This window comes from Ochlerotatus camptorhynchus, unplaced genomic scaffold (assembly GCF_037179485.1).
Source record: "Ochlerotatus camptorhynchus isolate MF236.1 unplaced genomic scaffold, CSIRO-AGI_Acam_v1.1 ptg000157l, whole genome shotgun sequence".
NCBI lineage: Eukaryota > Metazoa > Arthropoda > Insecta > Diptera > Culicidae > Ochlerotatus > Ochlerotatus camptorhynchus.
Window position 1 is genome coordinate 497,162 of NW_027040647.1, and position 25,066 is coordinate 522,227.

The following is a 25,066-nucleotide window of genomic DNA, read 5'->3' on the forward strand; positions in this document are numbered from 1 at the left end:
CCAATGTGAATTGAAGCTAGAGGCACAAAAAGGTGGCGAGAAGCTGATAGATCTGGGAAGCTGTGGGCTGTATATTTTGCATAATACATTCATTGTTGTCAAATATTTCTAGATAGAGCTGGAATTAGGGCGTAACAGCCTTTGTAAACAATGATTTCTCCCGATGATTTCTAGGAACTCAAGGCACGACCAGGCAAATCAACATAACCATCGGGTAGGGGAAATCTTGCCCTACCCGATGGTAGTGTTGATTTACGTTGGCGAGTCTTAAATTTCTAGAAATCATCGAAAGAAGTCATTGTTTACAAAAGCTGTTTCGCCCTAATTCCAGCTCTATCTAGATTTGCGTGGTATCTACAATATCTTCAAAGATGTACCAGCAAGACGAGCGTTTATCACGATGTATTCTGGATCTACCATATTCCCGCTAAAGTTTTGCGGTCACCGATGGTTGGAAAATAGTGCTGCTGTTCAGAGGGCAATCAAAATTACTCCGCAAATACGAAAATTTATTCAAGGCGTCCAGAAAGACAAAATTGAACCAACGTCAGCTTCCTACCAAGATGTTAAAAACTGTTTGAATGTCTCGCTGCTGATGGCTAATAGTACGTTCAGACTACAGATTTATAACATGTTATAGCACTATCTTGATGGTGGTTTCTGTATTGCAATTATTTGACAACCGTTATAACATGTTATAACTCTGTAGTCTGAACGTGGTATTAAGCTAGCTTTCTTTAAATCAGTTGCTGTCGAAGTTGAGCCATTTCAATGCGAATTTCAGATGGACAACCCTATGGTGCCTTTTTGGTGCAACGCAATGTCTCAAATGGTTAGAGGCGTTCTGGACAGGTTCATTAAAATTGACCATCTGAACGGTGTACATTCCCCCTGAACGACGTCTCGACTGTAGCATAATGCAACTTCATATGGATGCTGTAGAATTTGCTTCTTCTATGGCTAATTATTCGGATATCCGGAGTGATTTGTCCATGTCCATCGCCGATTTATCGCGAATAAAAGCTCAATTTTGAAAACTAATAACACTGCGAGGTAGAGGTATGATTCCTCTATCATTTGGTATAGTTTGTTTATAATATTGAGCTTTTATTCACGAGAAATCGACGATTGACGTGTTTGTTTACAAATACAATTACGTCCAAATCTCAAATCACTCCGAATATGATTCTTATGCTCGGTGATTTCAATCAAACTGGGCTTATCTGGTCGCACTCAGGTCAGGGATTTGCATATCCAGATCCAATAGCATCTGTTACTACTCCGGCCAGCCGCTTGCTGGTGGACGGTACTGGTTTTCATGGATTGAGGCAGATATATAAATCTAGTTCCCAACTTTCAGTCTCATTTCCTAGACTTAGTGAAAATTCACTTCTTGACTGTACCGTTACTGAGGCGCCTGATGTCATCGTTCCTCTTGACAACTTCCATCCTGCTTTGGATATTTCTATCGCAAATAGATCTCAACTTCACTTTGATGAAACTTCGATTGTCTATCGTCTCAACTTCCGGAAGACTGATTTACGTTTGCTGCGACGTTCCTTGTCAGAGATAGACTGGAAAGTGTTGAATGACCTGGAGATCGACATAGCTGTCGATCGCTATAATTGCTTTCTGCGCGACTGTATTTCTGCTTCTTGACCAAACGGAATTTTTCAATTGCCAGTAACAACTATCGCCGCTACAACAAGCTTCTCTACCAGCGGTATGTAATTCGCACTGAACGTAATCTGCGAAGCAATCCTAGGGGATTCTGGTCGTTCGTAAATACTAAAAGAAAGGAAACTGGTGTCCCGTCGAAGGTGTTTCTGGGCAACGACGTAGCATTGACAACTGAGGATAAATGCTGACTTTTTGCAAGGCACTTCTCGAGCGTTTTCTCGAACGAATCACCATCGCAAGCTGAAATCAATCTAGCAGTCCACCATGTGCCAACCGATGTCGTAAACATGGATGTTTTTACTGTGGATGTTGAAATGGTTCTCTCTACGATAAGGAAAACTAAATCTTCTTTTTCACCCGGACCGAGTGTTATGCCATCTGCTGTGCTGAAAAAATGCTGTGATATCTTAGCCGCCCTGATGATGATGATGACCCTGCTTTTTAATCTATCGCTCCATCAGCGTAAGTTCCCCACGCTTTGGAAATGCTCTACTATGTTCCCTGTTTTCAAGAAAGGAGACAAATGCAATGTGGAAAACTACCATGGGATTACCTTGCTCGGGGTCGAATCTAAAGTGTTCGAGTCACTGGTATGTCGATCTCCAGGTCATTCAATGAGAGATTGTTTGGTTCCTGCAAAACTACATTCGAGTGCGGTTAGGCATCTTGATGTCATTTGTGACACCGTTTCCGTTCCGCTTCTGCCCACATTGCGTTTGGGCCTTCAGTCGTAGCGCGACGTCAGATCTATGATGGTGTTACTCATGCAAGCGGGTTCGAAAACTTACAAATTTTGAATGAACTTATTCAGCGAGTTCGAAAAATCGCATTCGCTTTCCATGTAGACAAGGATCGTCGTTTACAGGAGAAAATTGTTCTGCTCAAATGATAAACATTTTTAAAAGTAATCCGAAAATAAACACATATTCAACTTGCAATTTCTCGTTGTAATGTGAACTCACTGAGAGAATAAAATGTTAATGATAATTAAACTTGAATTATTTTACCATGTCTGCGGTTGTCATATGGAATTCCAGAGAGTACGAAACTGACTAATGCATGAGCAGTGCATCCTCAGGTTCGGTTGCCAAAGCAAGAATAATCACTGCTCTGTTATTTTACAAAAAATTATATGTAAAGAGAAAGGATCGTCTACGGGTTGATTTTTATTTGGCTGTGAAATTATGAACACAAATTGAGAGCTTGGTAACATTGATTAAATATTCCTATTATTACTTTTTTTTGTTGGGGGGAGTTGAACCACTGCGTCCATTATTTGATCTTTTGTGGTGCCCCTTACTTAGTAATGAATAGGGAGCCTAGTTGTGAGCAGTAGTTATTCATTATTATATTATAATATGTATCTATAGCCCTAGGTCTATTCACATCCTTCGTAGGTAGTCGGTCATATAGTCTGTAAAAATTGTATTAGTATCAAGTTCTGTTGTAAGTGCCATGAGTATGCTATTCTTGATATTTTCGAAAGCTTACCCTGCTGCTCATTTTAAACTAACCTTAACTTACGCTACGGTATAATAAAGCACATCACGTTGTAGCTTCTTAGGTTAAAATAACGAAGTTTTGTGGACTGGAATTTTTCTGAAAACCGACTGGAAAGTCAGGGAAAGTCAGGGAACTTTATTTTCGACTTTGAGTCGACACCCTGTAATACCAAATTTTTGGAAGCACCTGTTGGAAAGTGAGGCACTAGGTAAAACTGTTAAAAATAATAGCAGTTTTTTATTTGAATTTTCATGTGCTGCAAATATTTTAAACATTTTTAACTATTATGTACATTTGTTAATTGGGTGGGGATTGTTAAAATTTTGAGAAATGTAAAATTTAAAATCTCAAAATTGAGCTGAAATGCAAATTATTAATACTGCTATTATTTTGAACAATTTTACCTAGTTTCTCACTTTCCGTGCTTCCAAAAATTTGGTATTTTGTAATCGTAAGTGTAAAATTGAACATATTTGTAGTTCTGTGGTGAACGTTTCAGCTCAATTGATATTAAGAGAACAAAGTTACAACTTGTCAAAGTTGACCATTTTGTATGGAAATCGGCATGCGCTGCTATTATATTGAACACAGGTTTATAAAAGACTGTATCAAAATAAGTTGTAAACACAATTTTTCTTCCAATTCCTTAAAAAGAAGTGATTTAATAAAAAAAAGGTTAATCCATTATGTGTGTCATGTCCTTCTTTAAAACTTAACAAAGTAAAACAAATCAAAATATACCCTTTAAAGGACTGGTATCATGTTAGATGTAGTTCTTCTTATGAGGTTTTGACAATGCATTTCGTGTGTTTTTTTAACGCATCGTTACAGTATATGTTTGACTATTTAAAGGTTTTAGAGCTCTTAATATCCCTTTGAATATGCTCTTTAAAATTGCCAATCAGCAATCGGCATTCAATGTTGCAGTTGCGAGCAAGTTGAATTGGGTCACTCCCGGCGTTAATCAATTTTTTTTTCTTCATTTTATCAATTTTTCAGCAAAACTGAAGTATAGAATTGATTGCAAATCAAAAATATACTACGATGCCGACAAAAAGTGCTTAAAACCTGTTTTGTCACACTGTCCAATATTTATAAGACGAATAAAAACTTAGATCATAAAAGAACCTAACAGAATAGATTTTAATTTGTTTTAGTGAAGTTAACTTCGTAAGAAGGACATGAAATACATATAGTTAAAGAAACATTTTTTTAAATTTCAAAATATTTTTCATGGATTTGGAAAGAAAAATTTGTTACAACTATTTTCGATACAGTCCTTATACTCAGTAAATGATCAGTGTTCTGTTCATTGATATAATTGAACCGTTGAATGTATTTCTAAAAACATGATTTAATGGTGATTGAATTTCTCTTGTAACGTTCCAGAATTTAAAACTCAAACATCCAAATTCTGGTTGGCATAACTATGGTAAAAATCTTGCCTAAAATGATATTGATATCACGTGCAATTTCCTAAAATATATCTAGTCCCAACTAAGATTTGTCCAGTAACAAAACAATTCTAGGAATCCCACGTGCTTTGTTCCTTTACATGTTCTTGTTTCCAATGTGTTTCCAAAGCACTAGCCCTTTAAATTGGCTTCGACGATTTTCGCTGCCTTCCTCCTCCCGCGCTGCTTTTGCCCATAAACTGACGATTATGTTTAACCTCCTAACTGGAATAATATTGCCGTTTACAACACATGAAATTACGTTTGTGACAATAAGGTACATTTAACGCTGTTATCAATAACGGACCTATGCTAAAATCGATCCGATTATATATAAATTCAGGCTCTTTACTGTATACAAATCTGCTCAAGCAGCTTTCGGGACAGGAGTTTTATACCGCATCAGGAAAAGGGAAGGTGGCTGAAATTTTCAAAACCATCAAACGTGTGGTCTAAACAGCGGCATTTTCATTACTACGGGAACCATCAATCAAGAGATCTACGTCCAGGAGTGCCCGGAAAAAGGCAATCGAGTGGTACGATGTGAACAACGTGGTTGTGGTACCCAAAGACCACAACCCTTCCAACAGCCCAGAACTCCACCCTATCGAACGGTATTGGGCCTTGGTCAAACGGAATCTCAAAAAAACTAATAAATCCATGGAAAACGAGCAGCAGTTTAAATCTAACTGGCGTTCGGTGGCGAATAAGGTCGATGAGATCACTGTGCAAAATTTAATGGCGGGGTTAAGCGAAAGGCACGGTAGTTCGGATTTGGCAAACCAAAAGAATAAACGAACATTTTTAGCTTAGCTTAGCTTAGTCTGACTGCACGTATCGATAGTTGCACTCCGTGATTGATCTGAACCAGTGAAATTGTACAAAGAATCAACTGAATGGGGCTTGGGGCACTGCCATTCTCAGTGTACATGTTCCAGTGACTCCTACCTTTAAAGATCAATAACGTCACCGGCCACGTCCTTGCAATCAGGTGGGAGAGGGAAGGAATGTTAGTGTGTGACTTTTGTTGTTTTGGGACCCAAAAGAATAAACGAACATTTTTTCCTTTAAATATATGAAGTGAACTACAAAAAAAAAAAAAAAAAAAAAAATATATGAGAAGATTTTTGTGATATGAATTTTGATATCAGTCTTTATACGCAAGTTTGTTTCGTTTTTTAAATAATCCTAGTTTCTAAAAAGTTGATTATCGTGTAATGGCTTAGTTTCGATATCATCTAACCAATATCTTTTAAACAATATCGATAAAATATCTACGAAATATCGGTATTTTGGGAATGCAAGGATAACAATAAACAAACTACCATATTTGCTAGAGCCTCAGCGCTGACATTTTAAAATCTGAAGCGAATTTGTGTTTAATATTTGGTGCGAAGCTCTGGCCAGGTTACAAACACTATCGATAATCCTATTGGTAGAATGAAGATTTGTTTACGTATTCCATTTTTATGTTTCGTTAAGATTTTTGAAGCTTGTTTTGGTCGCTATCGAATTTAACCCTGCGGATACAAAGCTTGGAAATCAAAATTTCATTCAAGTTCATCTCAAAACTGTCTTGGATTTCTGTTCAAATAATCTTAGAACTCTGCTCAGAATGTTACTGAAAATTTAACTGGAATTCTCCTGAGAAATCGGTAAGTAATTTTTCAAAAATCGTATGGAATTCCCCTTCAACTTGATTTGAAATTATCATCAGTCTTCCCTTGGAATCGTTCTTTGGATTATGGATTATAGAGTTATCATCAAAGTTATCTTGAAATTAATATTCCCATAAATTCATGGAATTTTTCTCCGAATTCCATTGGATTTCATCTTTGAAGTTTCTTTGGAATGTTGTTAAAAAATTCCTTGAATATTTCGTCAGAATTCTCTTGGTATTCTCCTCAAAATTTATTTACAATATGAGAAATACCTTCTATGAGCAGAATTTGCATCGTTTTTAATTTTTTTTAAATATCTTTAAATTCCCTTGCAACATTTGAAGTATGCACTTGTTATTCTTCTCAGAATGTCTTTGGAATTCTCCAAAAATTCCCATGTAATACCATACATTTCTTAATTTTTTTTCTCTCATTTCCAATGTAATTCTCCTGAGAAATGCTGTGAAACTCTCCTCTGCTGATTTAAAATTATAGTCCGAGAATTCAGTATATTTTCCATTGATCGTAAGTTTTCAGGAAAAAATATTATAATAGAATTTTCTAGTCAAATCTCTCACCTTCCAAAATCCAGCATACAGGCTTGACCTGGCCTCGCAGTAGCGTCGCGGAACCTCACTTTTTAAGTGTCCACCAATTTTCAAACCCAGATTTAGTGCTATATTTATACTCGGATCGACTGCAAAATACACATAATCTTCTAGTAGTAAAAGTTAAAAACAATGTTTAAACTTAAATATCTCAAATGTCCTCGCCCGATATTTAAAAAAAAAAATAGAAAAAAAAGCTTATGAACAATGCAAACCAGACAAACCTGGGACTTAAAGTTCTGTCCAGTTAGAATCCAGAATCACTTATTGTGTTGCAGCGGCACGGAAAGTGACCACTACAAGAATTATTTTACAGCGGTTAGGTAAACGCCCACTTTCTGTGGTATAAATTTCACGGTGTTTCGTGCAATGAGTCAAACATTATTCCAGATGGAAGCCTAGAGGTGTGAAAAAATTCTGCACACCCACGTTGATAATCCAACGTGGTCCGCAATAAAAATCGCAAAAACGTTGAAAATCGCCAAATCAACCGTTTATGATGTGCTCAAACGTTTCAGGGAGCGAAAGAGCGTGGATCGAGTGCCTCAAGGTAAGCGTCGTAGTGGAACATATGACCGCAAGCTGAACCAGAAGGTGTTGATAACCGTCAGAGCAAACCCTGGACTATCAGATAATGAATTCGCACAAAAATACGCTGCTGCTCGCAGTACCGTTCGAAGAATTCGTTTGCGAGCAGGATATCGTTCTTATCGAGCCAGCAAGCAACCAAACAGAAAAATGGACATAGCTTTAGATTGGGAAAACTATACAGAACAACATTGTCGAAGACTATGTCGATTCGACTACTGTGCAAAAGGTTACAATATGTTTACTTTAGGCCATGTGCTCTGCGCATACAACTATTTGCACAGAAGTCCAATCGGTTTACAGTCTTCGACAAAGTTGTTCTGCATAGTTTTCCCAATCTAAGTCTCAGGCTTGATAAAAAATGAGTAATTTTTGAATTTTTGAAAATCATCTGAATTGTTTCGCTCCGATTGCCATACAAACCAGTAACGCTGGTAGATCAACTTTTAGTAGTGCGTTACTGGTATAAGATCTACCTCCGAACCCTAGTCCTGACAATTTCAAACTAGAGGACCGGGTTTTTCAGTAATCAAAGGAACATATTTTAGTCCTTGTTACTTTTTATGCCTTGTGACAAAATTCGGAAAAGTAGTCACAGTAGTTGAATCGCGAAGTTAATTTAAATTAAATTTAAAATTTAAATGAAAATTTCTTGAAAGAAGTGATACTTTTGGATAAGCTTCACTTGGTAAATTACTCAGCGCTTATCTACTATACTGCCGCTAATCGCAAAATGGTTATAGGAAATCCACAGGACATGGGGCTGTTATGCGAATAGCGGCAGTATAGTGCAAGGTAAAAATGGTTGTTGCTGATGTTTGTTAATGAACTCGGCGGTAAGTTGCGTATTATATTTTATAAAATATGTGCATAATCGTATTTGATAAAATGCTATGTACGCGTCCGGGAAGAAAAAAAATTATCATAAATTTGATGCTTGCAGATAATTTCGCTGTTTATAATGTGTTGTGATTCAATGAGTTCTATGGAGGTTTTTGCATTATGGAGAGCGCCATGTTCCCTGTTTATGTTGTTTTATGAAGCTGTGTTTATGTTTTTCTTTTCTAAAATGTTTTTATGGTTGCTTTGGTGATGCCTATAGATACTATAGATTCCACAAATAAGCAGAGTCAGAAACGTTTTTGGCAACCACGAAAAATAAATGATCTTACTGGCATCCGTGAAAAATGTTCATGCCATCATAGCGCTCTTCGTTTTGCAGTTTTGTTTTGTTCTGTGCGCAAAAGTTCAAAATGAAGTGCAAAGCAATCTTTGCAACAATGTTGAGTGTGGAAAGCGTTTTGTGCTCATAATATTACAATACTTCCCCCGCAACAAACACCGTGATAACGTCATGCTCGTTTGGCTACACTAACTTACGGTACATTTGGCTACATTCTACACGTAGATGAAAAACTAACCAAAATTAAGTACTTTTCCCTCAATTCCCGGGTTCAGCAAAATATCCCAATTTTGAGTAAATCGCATATAGTAGTTTCCATTTAACACCAACAACAAAAACTACTTGCTCTCCAAGTATACTATATTCTACCTAAAATTAAGTTTAAATCACGTAAATTTGAGAATATACAAACCAGTAACGCTGAGCACCAATGCTACCGACGCCAGGGACCAACGGCTTTACTTCCCTTCCGAAGGAAGGCGTGATAAGAGATGTTATGCCTCAGAACATCCCGGCGGCGCCGCCTGGGATTGAACCCATGCCTGCTGGGATGAGAGGTAATCACGCTTACCACTACACCACCGGCGTCGCTGTACCGCCCAATATCTATCAGTTTCGATTTTCTACAATAGTAGCCTGGGATAAATCGTAATGTCTTTTCCTCCACAAGAGGACTCCTCGACTTCTATCAAAACGAGTGTCACGTCAACACATTCTTATTCATTCCTTTCCTGATCTGCGTTCGGGCGCGGCCGGCGCTGGTATTGCCTAGTTTCAAGATCACCAGTTTTTACACATTGACGATGAATTCTAGTCACAAGCATCGTCTATTGGTTCTCTGTGTAATTACAGCTGATCCGGCAATAACAAAGTAGCAACCATGGGCGGTCATTCATGCTCATGATCAATAGTTTCACGAAGAGATGAACTAGCCTCAGGCTAAAAATCTCTAAAATAAAGACAAAAAAAAAAAAAAAAAAAAAAAACAATAGTTTCACTCCGATTCCCATATTTTTTTTCCATAAAAACTTTAAAGTTCTCGCGCAGATCGTAGCCAAATTTGACAGTTGATGGGAACTTCAATACAGATCGAAAGAGCAGTGGGAAGCATGGGGTTGTGATCCGTCATACAAATTTGACCCACCCTACTGAGCATTGGTAATTAAGGGAACATGCATAAATGACGTGGCATTTTAGGGGGGAGGGAGTAGATAAAGAATTTAATGTAATGTATAAATGGTTTCTAAGCACAATCGTCATAAAAAGTACAACGACAGTAGGTTAATTTGATTTTTTTTTAAACGCACTCCTTGTAAACCCGCGCACCATGACATGTGTGCGAGCGCAATTGATAAATGTTATTTAATCAAGCTGAAACTCGCTCTTCTACACACCCTTGAACGAACACAACCGGACGGAGAGAATAAGATACTCTACAGCTACTAACCTGTCTCCTGTTATGGGGACTACCGTTAGTTGTAGTAGGTCTTAGGAGAGTCGCGTGAGCTCAGTGCAAGCACCTTTTTCCTCTCCCAAAGGTAAAATGCATTACTAATAAGCTTGCAGTCATTTATTGTACATATTTATGACGGTATGAATGGACAACTTATGCAATCTGTTGACAGGGCACAGTACGGAAATAGGACGAAGTGCAGTCAGTTTTAATTAATTTCCATTGCGTATTGGATGTTGCGCATTGTTGTTGTACTTTAGGTACATCTTTCGAAAATCAGTAGACCAAACTGTCTATCATCACAGCTTGCATAGTAAGTCACGATAACTACACTGTTTCCACTTCCGACAAAATGATGATATTTCAATTAAATTTGCGCAGTCAGCCTGCACCGGAGAGAAAATGCTAATCGAGATTGACTTGCGAACTAATCCCAACTAATGTATACATCCCGCTGTGCTGAACCCGTGTGCTGGCTCCGAATGTACCGGCTGTCTTGTAGAAAATAGTTTTCTTAGCTACCACGATGATACCTACCAACCAGCGATACCTTTTCCCGTCAATTTAACGCACCACGGTTGTGTAATTGGTTGTCACTTGGTCAGGTCTTTGCAACTCTATGGCATCACTGTCGGTGTTGGTGTGAATACCTACCACCACAGTAGGATGTTACCAGCCTTTCTGAAAGGCAGCTAACTTTCCTTCCTCTTAGTGCACTGGGGCTATAAAAATAAGCTTTCAAGAGTTGTAACTCGAAATTAAGTTTAAATCTAGGTCTTCCGCCCTGCGTTGCTTCCCATGTTTAGTGCGGTGATGGCTGGTCATTTCACTGACCGGCTGGCAATCAGTTCGGTACGTCCGCTACTCTCAATGGTAGGAACTTATTAGAGCTAATCCCAAAGTCTATTATTAAGTAAATGCCATTAGATAACGTACACAAGTTCATTCAGCAATCCGTCGATCTTTTCGACTTGAAAAAAAAACATACTGTACCATTTTGCAACCTGACGAATCTTGGCGTCTGACTGGACTCTGTAGGTCTGTCTGGTGATGGCCGATAAGTGAAAATTATTATGAAGCGCCGCCCGGGTGCTTCAAGCATAATTGGATTTACCGATCGGACAAACCCCATTTCTTTCGCGAATGAACATTTTTCGTAGGCGGGGGGGGGGGGGCAAACTGGTTGGTGCGGATGGTGGGCATTCGATGGTCGTTAGGTAAACAAGCGACGACGACAGCGGCGGCGGCGGTGAGGCTAGATGATATAAGATGGTTCGTTTCTGGATTGAAGCTTGATCTACAAAACTGTAAATCGGAGATTTATTGATGCTTGGTGAGCTTCTAGTTAATTTCACTCGCAGGTAGCACGAAATTTTTTGTTAAATACACGGCGATTTAAATCGAATAGGGTAAATGGATGTAATGTCGGCCCAAGTGCCCCTAATTTGGGCCCATACATAAATTCAGCAATCGACTAAATTTTCAATAGTGACCAAAAATATCCATTAGTACCGTCCCAATGTGGCGTTCATTTAGATAGCAGATTTTAAGCGATGGTCCCAATATTAGATCTATAGGCCAACATTAAAGTCATTTCCCCTATTCACGCAGAATAATTTTTTACAATTGTTTAAAAAATTATTCAAATATGGAAGGAATGTTTTTGCGGTAGTTATAGGCTTAACGATGGTATTAGATTGAAGGATTTAAATTAGTTATTGGGTCAAATGAATCATTAAACCTAAATAAAATTGTGTTGTCCGATTTCAGTATTTTACAGTTTGGAAAAACATCTGACATCAATTAAAATAAATCGTACATGCATAACTAGTTAATATTGCCAAAACAAATAGGAACAATTGTCTAACAAAATTATTAACATAATCTCCCAAAATTTAAGAAAAGGAATCATATTTTAAGCAAATGCACGTGAAATAGCAAAAAAAAATACGAATCTTACAATTGTTCGCTAGGGGCTACGATCCAAGTTTGTGCTGGAATTTGGTGTATTCAATATGTTTTAATAAACCATAGCACGAAAATGACTCATCTAATCGAAATGACGTCTGTGACAAAGTTGTAGGAACCTGGATTGCCTTTTCAGAATTAGTTTCATGGAATTCGGAGAGGGTAAAATCAAATCGATTCAGCAGTTGGCGCCCATTTGCTCTTATGTTAAATAAAAATATTTTTAAATTGTTTATAATCAGTCAGGTATGATTATTTTTGCGAAAATTTCGAGTTGGGTTGAGAGTGGCTCGAGAAAAACCCGCTGCTATTGCCCACCAATATAACTCTCATCTTGCTGCTCTCCACCACGGCACCACTGCTATAATCTGCATCCAGCCAGCCGCATCATACTGTGCATTGCATCGATTATTTATTATACCAACTAGGTACCTATGTCTACCACGCAAGCAAATAAAAGTCCAGTTTCCTTCCGTTGTTATCATTTCACGTTCCGAACCAGCAATGTTCGATACGACTCCCGGACACCGGTTAATGTCCTGCTATTTCCATCGCTTAGCAATCTCCAACATCAGCTGTAAGGTAAACAATAACAACGTTCGTTTCCATCATCGTATTAGCACTGCTTCAGTGTGTGTGGGATTCACAAACTGACAAGAAAGTGATCTAGATATCAGCGATGCTAGATATAGCGATTTATCGGTATTTGTACCGATTTTCAAATTTGATACTGATATATATATAAGGTTCCTCAGAATACCGGTTTTAGAGATTTTATGCCGATTTATACCGTTTTTTTTAATAATCAAAATTATTATTGTCTGCCTACGCTCAAATTTCATTGTGAGAGAATTTTATCTTTTTGAATATGTCAAACGCTCAAAAATATGTTCATCTTTAATAATGTCTTATGTTTGATATTCTTTCAACTATTGTATCCATTTCCTCGTCGTTTTTGACTACGGTCGCGGAATCGAGAAACAGCTGATGGCTCATCCCAATAATTCTTGGGAATCTGAAAATGCTTTTATCTTTTATGTGACCAAAAAGGTCCATCAGAATGTTCATATTTTTAACTTTCTCACATTCTCTTGAAAGTTTCTTCCAACTTTACGCTAGAATTTGCTTTCACCTCACCCCGTAACTTATTTTCCGATTCCTCCCGGAAAGTTATTTCGACTTCCATCGGAAGCTTCTTCTGGCTTCGCTCGAAAGGTTCTTCCGTCTTCTCCCGTCAGTGTTTCTCAACTTTCCCCGGAATATTGTCCTACCTTAGAAGATTCTACCGATTTATAATGGAAATTTCTTTCGACATTCAGCGGAATGCTCTTTCTTCCAGATTTTCCCCCCAGATGCTTCAGTTTAAAGTTCTTCTGGATTATGTAAGAGCTATCTGGTGGCGAACACATGAAAGAGTGACTGATTAAAATGTAAACAAACTACTGTGTTTTATATTACATTAACAGGAAGTGCCTCAGTTAGAGATGGATTTCAAAAGAAAAAGGATTTTGCAGTTGCATTTGGAGAATAAGCGTCCTTACCAGATATTGGCTGAGACCAGGAAAAAAGGAATATGTCGCACATTAATCGACCGGACGTTGAGAAGATTGAGGACGGAGGGGACCATCGTTCCGAAGTTAAAACCTGGTCGTCCGCGCAGCGTACGTACTAAACAGCTTGTGAAAGTACACACTTAGAAATACCTAATCTTACACGTGACGGAATCCATCTTTGACATAAAGGATGAGACGTAAACAAACATGTCATGTAAAATTTAGTATTCCGAGACTGAAAAGTTCGAAAGTACGTTTGATTGAGCTGAATTTCGCGTATTTAATGACTCAATTTTATGTAAAAATTGACGCTCGTATATGTCAGTCTCAGAGCACCTAAATTTACATCGATTTTTCTAAGTGTGTAGTACGAGAACGAATTCGACGAAATCCTTGTCGATCGTCATATACACCCCTATTCTGTATTTCGTTCGAAACGAAATTCCCATACACATTTTACATACAAAAAGAATTTCGTTTCGAACGAAATACAGAATAGGGGTGATAAACTCGCTCAGGTTCTGGCGGTTTCCAGGAAAATTATCAGATCAGTTCTCAAAGACGATTTTGGATTGGTGCCGTACAAGAAAAGAAGAATTCATGGACTTTCAGAAGCTAACAAGAAGAACCGAATTATTCGCTGTCGTGAACTGCTTCGCCAGCACGGTGATTCCTTGATCGTGTTTTCGGACGAAAAAAACTTCGTATTGCAGCAAAGTTTCAACGCTCAAAACGACAGGGTCTATGCAGCGACGATTCAGGATATCCCTTCTTCAATTCGCGGAGTTCAACGATTCCAAAATCATACTTCTGTCATGGTGTGGGGAGCGATTTCTGCAGAAGGTTGTCTACCACTGCTTTTTATTGACAAAGGAGTGAAAATCAACGCGGCTTACTATGTAAGAGAGGTTCTGGAATACCATTTGAAGAAGCATGCTTCAACGATGTTCGGTAACCGCAAATGGGTTTTCCAGCAGGATTTTGCCCCATGGAGCAAAGATTACCCAAGCATGGTGCACCGCAAATTTGCCAGATTTCATTCCTAAGGAGTTATGGCCAGCTTCTTCGCCAGATGCCAACCCTCTGGATTTCTCTATATAGCACATTTTCGGGATCTTAAGCCAATGGGTATAGACAAATTCAAGGCTACTATACAGAAGATATGGGATGAAATTCCCGAAAATCAGGTGCGTGGCGCTTGTAATGCCTTTCCGAAGCGACTAAGGGCAATAGTTAAAGCAAAAGGCGATAGAATCGAAAAGTAAATATGTAAATTTAAACTATAAAATGTAATAAAGAGAATAGAAGAGAACCATTAAAACCATTTGTCTTTCCTTGGGAGATCCGATCCTTAATTCATGCGTCACTTATTTGGATCTACCCTGTATACTTCCGACGTTCTTCAAAAGTTTCTTCCAAACCACCTCAGGAAGTTTCTTCCGTCTTCTCTAGTATATCCCTTCGTCATTTCTCCATGAGCATCATGCAGCGGTTTTTTTTTTCAACCTGTATTGGATGTTTTTTTTCTGGGCTTCTGGAAATGGCTACTCCTAGAATTTCTTTCCGATTTCCGAAACTTTCCTGGCTTCCTCTGGATGTCACGATATTTTCCGAAAGTTTATTGATATTTTACCCATTTTTTCAATATTTTCTTGAAACCTTTCCCGATTTTTTCAGAGTTTTCTTAGCACTTTCTTCAAACTTCATCCAAAAGAGTTTCTTTTTACTGGAAATTTTTGTTGTCTTGTTCTTAGTTCAAAAGTTGAAATTTTCGCCTTCAAAAACGGCAAAAATATAAAATTAATTGAAATAATAAAGTACCGATAAATACCGTTTTTTTTAAAGCTTCGATACCGATAAGCTTGAAAACAATCTTTCAACGGTGCTAAATACACCGCACCAGTGTTGCCTGCTTTTGACGTCTATGATTTCTATATGGGGGTACACTTTGTGTAAACCGAAAATGGAACATGTAACAAAAAATGAAAGATTTTGAACGTTAATAGCTCAGCTGCCCCTTGACTAATATGAATAATTTTATCACCAACCGATTAGATATATTTCTATACATCTGTTAAATTTAAGACTGTATCATTTTTTTAAATGTCAATTTTGAAAATTGCACGAATGTGCAACTGTTGCTTTGATAATTAAAATTATCACTGATTGCCTGCGAAAAGCGATTTCCCTAACACAGATTTCAAAGTTGAATTCCATCCGATCTCGCCAAACGGTGTTTATTCAATCTTGCAAGCTGCGAGCTGCAGCCCATATAGGAGCCTTCCATAGGGAGCGTACAGCTATTGATCGAAATCAGTAGCTCTTCGTGAGTCGCTGTGGGCCATCTATGTCAAGTGCGTCATACTAAAGAGTGTAAACAGTGCTCAAATTCCTATTCCGACACAAAACCGAAGACATCATATCAAGAAGACTGCCAACTTTGGCAAAATCCAATTTTTTTCCGTGCCCTCGACTTCGCCTTCGACTTTACGATCTTCCGTGCCTTAAAGTCACTGATCCCGTGTTCCTTTGCCATTTTCCTTATTGAACGCACTGGATTCACCCGAATCTTGCTTTTGATAGCAGCGATAACCCTCGGAACCCGAGCTGCCATCGGACGACCTGTGGCCACCTTCGCGGATAGTTGTCCTTTCTTTTCTCGGTCTAAAACCCTTTTAACGGTCCACCGGGACACTCCCACGGTGATTGAAATGTCTTTTTGCGAATAAATGAATAAATAAAAAAAAAACTCGAAAACGAAATTTTTGAGATTTTTTTTAATTTTGACTTTGCTCAATGGTGTAAACATTACCACGCATACGGTACATTATGGTGGCTCCGTGGACCATTCCCGAAAATCTACTTCCATACGAACATAGATGCGCGCTGATTGCATTTCAATCTTTGTCAAGCCGGCGTAGTTTCTTGCAGTGGATGTTCGTTGATGACGTGCTGAATAACCATATTGAGTGCAGTAGTGTGCTTCAGAACATAAATAAGTATCCACGTTTCCATTCGCCAACTTCGCAACATATACTTTTGTGGACTCCTGCGCACCGGGTAGATGTTGTAGACTAGAGAGAGTCTACTATAAGAGAGGAGCGGATTCAAAACAAAATGCCTTGGCGACCGATGTCAAGTGATTTCTAGCAACACTGCCAATGCAATCAAGATAGGTGCTGCTCGATTGGCTCTGGCTTTGACAGTTCGTTAACTAGCCAGTCCGCTCCTCTCTTATGTAGACTATTTAATGACGTTATTTAAATTCAATATTTTAATCTAGGAGTCGGAGTCAGAGTCGGCATAATTTCACTGACTGCATAGCCCTGGGAAATTGACACATTTGTCGATTTAGGACTTCAAAATTTCCTGGGCTTGGAAGCACTAAATAATGCTGATGAATGGTTTCATAGCATTGACAATGCTGAATTGAAGCTGATTTAAATGACCCTAGACTTATGACTATGATTACTGGGGCTGTAATTACATTTTTGTGTTATATGTGCTTCAATTGCACGACTCGGAAACACTTGGTAAATCATTAGCTCCTTAGTTAATGAATAATGTTTTATCGGGCTTCCCTTAGCTCAGTCGGTAAAGGCACAGCTACAAAGCAAGACCATGCTGGAGGTGGCTGGGTTCGATTCCCGGTCCGGTCTAGGAATTTTTCGAGTTGGAAAATTTCTCGACTTCCCTGGGCATAGAAGTCTGATTGGACTTACCACACAATTATACGAATGCAAAAATGGTACAGGTATCGAAAGCTCTCAATTAATAATTATGGGAGTGTATCTAGAACACTAAGTTGAGAGCTCGTTATAAGCTAAAATGCGATATGCAATAAGCTTGAAATGCGAAGAAGAAGAAGAAGTTTATCGTCTTTCTCATACACACACAGTTGGGTAAAAATGAAACGTCTCTCGCAAGCGACCTGATTCGGTCAATTCACCAATCCGTGACTGAAGGTAATCAACTACGATAGGTTGTAACCAAATCTCCACCTAGTCAAATACCCCCTTTTTCTGCACGGTTAAGGACAGTTGTGGTAGTCAGCCGAATGGAGCTGATAAAACCACAACTTGTGTTGTTGTCAGGTTTTAATTAACAGAACCAGCAGCAGCGCCACAATTTACTTAACACATGGTGTTCGTGTTGTGTACAACTCCTATCAAGATTAACTGACGACACTCGTTCACCTCTCAAGTACAGTCAGAAAGCGATGGTCGATTAGCTCGATGTACTCACGCCATCACGCTAAATGTGATCCATGAAATCGACAATCGGACAGGAAATGACCAAAGACTAAAGAGTGATTAGAATTTTCTTTGTTTACAAACGGAGCATATTTCATGCCTTTCATGTTAATGTCTCCTCATCAACTCCGCCCAGTCTGGGGTTCCACCGCGTTCTCGAAAAGGTTTGCCCCAAATCACAACCGGCTCGGAGAGCCAATGGATTTGGTATATCACCACCGCTGGCCATAAACTAGAAGATATCCATTGCGGAACGCCTCGTTTGAAGTGAAATATTTCCCCGGAGTGCATTACCGATGCTGATGGGACCTTCCGAAAATAACCAAACCAACCGAGACGAAACCTCAACTCACCAGCAACGCACTGCAGCGCGCTCCCCTTTTCCTAGCCAGCCTACACCGAACCGAGATCCACTCATGGAAGATCAAATTCCAAGACGACGAAGGTTGATAGATAGACGATACGTGTGCGAGCGTCTTTCGTGATCTTCTGCTGTTCGGTGATTATTTTACTCCTCTCACACATCTGTCGTCAGTTGGAGTTTAGAGTGGTAATTTTGGATCGACTTGATGCACCAAACCGGTGATGCGTGTCGACTCCGGGGGTAGGGGGGTTGAACCTCGTATGGTTAAGCTAGTAGGTATCCAGCATGTGATGTACTGAAAAGGTTGGATTGTATCGATTTCGGCGGTAATTGCCTTGGAATATTTGCATGGTTTTACGGGTCAGAAAGGTTTCAGTTGAATGCACTTTGAGAGTATAAATTGGTTTCTTGTGTTGATTTTGCTAAATTTGTTTTGTTTCGATCACAACCTACAAAACATACACAGACAAAATGACTTATCAAGCCACATTTAAAGAATAGTTTATCCAAAAATACTGTTAGCTTACAATCGTAAAGTACGATAACCTGCAATGTTCCAGACAGACGATAGACCATCAGTAGGAAACTCAACATACCTTTAGCTTAACGGGTATAATAAAGCAATGATCGTTCCGACTACACACAAAAAAAAAACAAGTACATCGTCTAATCTCTCTTTGTACACTTTCATCGTCAACGAAAAAAATATAGGTTCCACTTTTTTCGTTGTTATTTCCCATATCTGGGCAGACGAAACTCCACTGGCTGGCGCTGCACGGGGTTATCTCTGGTATACCCGCCGGGGTGAGAAGAGAAACAGCGACCATCATGGGAGGAAACCGTTATTCCTGGCTAGCAGCTTTCAGACTCGATCAATTGAAAGGAAGCAACGAAAAAAACACATTGGCAATGTTGTTAATAAAAAGCGTCTTTTCCCCTTTCCCAGTTGTCGTCATCGTTCGCGGTCTACGGACGGGCAAAAATACCAAGTGGATGAGAGGCGAACGCTCATCATCGCGCACAAATCAGCACCGTGATCACTTGATCACTTGAGTCAGTGCCCAACTCTCACGACGTCCGGCGCTGATCGCTGCGGGATGGTCCACTTGAGGATAGTGAAATGCGGCTTAATGAGGACCGGTAAAAGCTTTGGTTCGAAAAATTCTACACAAAATCGAACATTTGAATGTCTTCACTTGTGTACATAATTGATAATCTATATTGAAGTTGTTACTTATCATAGAAAAATTTCATTAGGGGCTGTTCATAAACTACGTAGACCGATTTTGAGAGATTTTAGGCCCCCCCTCCGCATAACCAATCGTCAATACATTTTTTTAATTTGTATAAATCTTAGAAATTTGCCCAATTCTACGCATAACTGTCCCACAAAGATATTATTTACTATATAACGTTATAACCAATTTCGGGAAGTAGAAGTTTTATTTAATGTTGAAAAATATTTAGAAGAAACGGGAATTCACATTAAAACACCCGATCAGATTTCTAATTCCAAACAAGAGCAGTTACATACCAAATGATGAATCGGAAAACCTCGATCTTCTCCGATTTGCATGCAATTGTGCATAATTGTTTGTTATGGACAATGATTTAAGTTTTTATCCAAAATTCGGCCATTTTGGACCTTGTAAAATTTTTCGAAATGGTGCCTTTGAAAAAAAAAAAAATGAGGCTCGGAAACGGCACTTCCGATTGAAATGACGTCAGACAAAGTTATATAAAAAAAAAGGTTTTGGAAAAAAAAATAAACCCTAACATCTCAAAGTGTGTTTACCTATTTTATTTTTTTTTTCAAAAAAAAAAGCTTATGAAAAATGCAAACTTTTGGAATGTTCAAAACTATGGACACTTAAAAATTGACAAAACTCGTTGAATAAGAACTGCTGGTAAATTTTTTGTACTTTTTGTGTATTTTTTCACATATGATTTAAACTGTATCAAACATTGTTTTCTGAGAATAAATTACATGAACATTCCGAAAAATTTCATTTTTCATAAGCTTTTTTATTTTATTTTTCGAAAATCAAACAAGGACATTTTGAGATATTTAGCTTTTTATTTTAAATTTTTACTTGAATTTACCATACACATATTTTTTTATTTTTGTCTCAGGTGTCATTTCAATCAGAAGAGCCGTTTCCATGCTCCATTTTTTGATAAATATAACATAATTTATCAAAAGCTAATTATATTATGGCACCTCCACGCAATATTGAACAAGGGTAAAATTATCCTAGTGTATGAATAACCAATTCTCGAATAAAAAAAAATCTTATTTTTGAACATCAAAATATTATAATTTTTTGCTAGTTTTGCCGACATTACTATAAATGTATTTTGCCGTACGCAGCATAAGAACTTACTAGCGAAGAAGCTTACACACATTTCTACCAAATTAACTGTCAAAAGTTGTGGTTTACAGACGATGCTCTTCTTGCCACATATGGCCATCTTATGTACACTCATAAAATAAATCACATAACCTGTGGGAAACATCCATGTGAATTTCACATAACTTTCATGTGATCCCATAATTGAAAATTGCACCACTTAATCACATGATCGTTATGTGTCAAATGAAATCTCTAATGATTACTCAGATAGAAATTCTGAGTTTATGTGATATTCAGATACAAATCATTATTTTTGTTTTTGGAAAAATATTATGTGCTTTCCTTATAGAAACTAAGTGAAAACTTATTCAGTGTATATTTACGCTTCAAGTTTTAAACAGAGTTGCCAGAGCTATACTTAGTCTGACAGTTGTTTTTTTTTTTTTGGCTATTTTTGATTTTATGTGTACATTTGACATTCGTTTAATCAAAATGGATTTCACACGAGAGGTAATTCATTTCTTGATGATCTTGCTGGCCACCGCCACCAAAATCCGCTCCTTTTCTAATAATTTCGGCATTATTTGGTAGCTGATCTCAGTGCACATAATCTGCCGCACTTCCGTTCCCAGGAAATAGTCATTAATTTCCACGAATTCTTCATCGTCTGCAAACCAATGTGCTGTCCTCCGATTGAACGGAAATCGGCTGACTACGCACCCCTGTAAGCGGAGTCCCAGAGTGATGGTTCCATGATCGTATTATGCTCGATTCGCCATGAGCCTGCAACTTGGAGAAATTTGCTGCTGGGGGACGTCCAGTACCGTTTTTATCATGAAAAACCGAAGTCGAAATCGATCAGAGCTATCGAAAACAAAAATCTTGTAAAAAATGATGACAAACAAACTGCTGTAGAAAACATAAACAACAACGGTGAAATGTCATTGAGTGTATGCGTTAAAGTTACACTGTTATTTTTTTTTACTTTGAAGCTTTCCGCTTGACAGCTAATATCATTAATATTTATACTAAAAATTATAATAACTACCAATTTGAGCAATTTTTACACCAAATATTACTTCAGATCAAGTTGTACTTCCCTGCCAGAGCTTATTTCCGAATCTAGATATACCAATACCGATTAGCAAAATATTCAGTAATGTTGGGTAATAACTTTCACCTTTGACAGATGTCGCCCTGCCAGTGCGTTGCGTTGCGTGGCGTTTGCAACGGGGTAATTCGTAGATTGCATACTGGAAACTGTCATGCAGAGGTACTTGGGGTAACATGCATGCACAGTTGGGGTAAGATGCACTTCCTTCGTTTTAAGCCTAACATGCATTTTTACAACAAAGTAGTTACCCTACAAGTTAAAGGTCCGCAACGTTCCAAAGTCTATTAAGCGGTCAAGGACCTTTGATCAACTACGATCGGAACTGGAGGCTGTCGAAAACGAAGACGTTCTTCTGCCTCAATTGGTCATGATCGTTTATAAGATGGCAATGAGGGTCATATTGCCCAATTATTGTAGTGAATTTTGCCCTACCATGGGTGCATTTTTGCCCGATTAGTGGCATTTCCATATTATTTGATCAATTTCTAAAATAACTTTTTAAGGTATTATTTCACACTTTTCATGTATGATGCGAACAACTAAATAATGCTTAAGAGATTTTTTATTGTTAATTGCTTTATTTGTACAGGCTCAATCGAATAAACTTTACAGAGCCAAGTTATCATTTTCGTTATACATTATTAATATCTTAAATCTAAAATTAAAGGATTTGAACCGATTACTCGCGGTCTTCTCGAGGTTAGAGGATGACAATTGTATGGATCAAGAGAGGAAGAAGGAGATGTTGAATATGATTTATGATTAAACAATTTCACTATTCCTAAAACATGTACTTAATCCTATCAACGTTATATTAACTCTGTAATCATACAATTATTACAGAAACAAATATACAAAAAATTCAAACACACACACACACACACACACACACACACACACACACACACACACACACACACACACACACACACACACACACACACACACACACACACACACACACACACACAATACAAACTAAACACAAGGTTAATCAAACTTACAATCTAAGGTTAATATTCTTCAAGAAAACATATATCAGTTGCATAAACTCCAGATCGCGTCTAGCCAAAATATTCCGAACTGTAACATTAGGTTGTCTACCTCGAGCCCGAAGGGAATCGTACAACTCGGATCTGACTCCACAGTGCACAGTGGTTCCTGGCTGGTCAAAACCTCAAAAATTAAAGTTAATATTTTTTTATTTCAATATTTTTTTATAATTTTTAGATGTTAAGAGTATCTTAAATGGAATGATTTGTGCAGTTCTGTTGATGACATATTTTTTATGGTTGTTATAGTGTAGCGATATCACAATTTTGTTTTAAAAAATCCTTATGTTTCTTGTTACTGTTTTGTTCAAATATAGCAAAAAATAATGTGTTTATAAACTTGGTTGCTTGAGAAGAAATGTTCCTCGGCTTATTTCACGTCAAATGGATGGTAAAAAAGAGTGTATGCACTGTTTTAAGTGACAGTATCAAATAAAAAAATAGCAAAAATATACTTTTTTCACATTTAGACTAAGCAAAACATATGACGGACACATTCTTTAGTAACCAAAAGATAGCTAGAAAAGCTAGCTTTTAGATAGGCTTTAATGTGTTTTGCGATTTTTTGCGAAAGATGTTGAAATTAGGAATAACAAGTAAAGTGTTCATTGGAAAATATCCTGCAGTGTATACTGTAGCAAGCTTCACAATGCCTTTTTCAAAGCACACCAACACGCACACACATACACACACGTACCATATATCTATCTTTTATGGTTCATGAGATATGATTTTTGACGTAGAACTACGTCTTTGTCGACTATACTGGGGTACAAATCAAAAAATATGTGTGGTGAAGTAGTGTTAGGTTTTGAACGCTTATAACTTTGTCATTTATAGATGAAATTAAAATCCAAATACGCCAATCGATAGGGTATTCCTTAACGAATCCAAAACTTTCAAAACAATTGCTTAACAGGAGACTTACATCCGATGATATTATGTTGGTAAATTACCAACAACTGACTGTAAAACATATCTGGTACCTCTATATATGCAATTAGATTAACATTCAAAGTTCATCCTTTTTCCATACTCTGCACAAAAGATACGTTCTGCCCTGCCCCATTCATAAAAATAAGTATAATAGCCAAAAATGCACGACAAACATCAATTTTGCGGGGTTCTACGTCATACTGCGGTCGTGTCTAGTACACAACTCTTTATTTTTTTTAAACAAGCAGGTTAGGGTGGCCCCTAGACAATCGGCATTCTTTAAATATCTTTTTATACGTTCATTTCTCGTTAATTTTTTATACTAGACACTTTAAGAACTTTTTATGACGCATATTTTTGATAAGTTGTTATCTCTTTTATCTGAAAAGTTATGGCTAGCTTTTGCTGAAATTTTGAAAAAATTTTAAATTAAATTAAATGCTTTAAACAGTAAAAGCTCTTGCAGTTTTTTTTACAAAAAAAAAATAAGAAAAAACGATGGTTCCTATGAAATTAAATGTTTGAAAATCGGTTTGCTCCATTTTGAGATATTGACAATTGAAAAGAGCATTTTTTTCGAAGAAAATAGCCTTTAACTTTCTAATCAAAAAAAGATAGTAACCTAGCTGATTGAGAAAAAATATGCGTCATCAAAAGTTCTAAATGTAATCAGAACAATGTTTTTACGAGAAATTAACGCATGAAAAGATATTCAAAGAAACCCGATTTTAATGGCCACCATAACCTGCTCATGAACCATAAAAGATAAAAACGTTGTGTCTTCAACAAAGTTGCTTTGAATTGAATGTTCTACAACTATTTAGAACAATGCTTTGGTCTATCTCAAATAATAAAAAAGTTTGTAAATTAATTCACCAATTTTATGGACCACCCTAATTGTACGAACATAAAAAGATTGAACAAAACATATGAAGCAAGTTTACCTAAGAAACCTAACAGACGGTTTGGGCGCAAACATTTTTGTCTTCCTAAATACGGCTTTGGGACCATTGTGCATTGGTTCTGGCTCTACTATACTCCTTTTTGTGATGTCTTGATTGTCAAGTTTTCTTCGTACAGCTAAAAAAAATAAAAAAAAAACATCTATTTCAACTGTTTTATGCCTATTTGCAACAATTTTGAGGTTTCGGCCAACTTTTGTTCTAAGGGGAACCACTGTGCAGTGCTCAGTACAAGACCAAATAATGTGATCTGCGTCCTGGTAACCTTGTCCACATTCACAGAGATTGCTGTCCCTCAGCCCAACACACAAGTGAGCGTTTAACGAGTAGTGATTGGACATGAGGCGAGACATCACAATGAAGTCTCGACCCACATTCAA

General features: G+C 37.7%; 1 protein-coding gene across 1 annotated transcript in view; it reads left to right on the forward strand.

Annotated features, from left to right (window-relative positions):
- Spec2 (CDC42 small effector protein Spec2) overlaps positions 1 to 25,066 on the forward strand; it is a 107,517-nt gene that overhangs the window by 559 nt on the left and 81,892 nt on the right. The window lies entirely within an intron of this gene.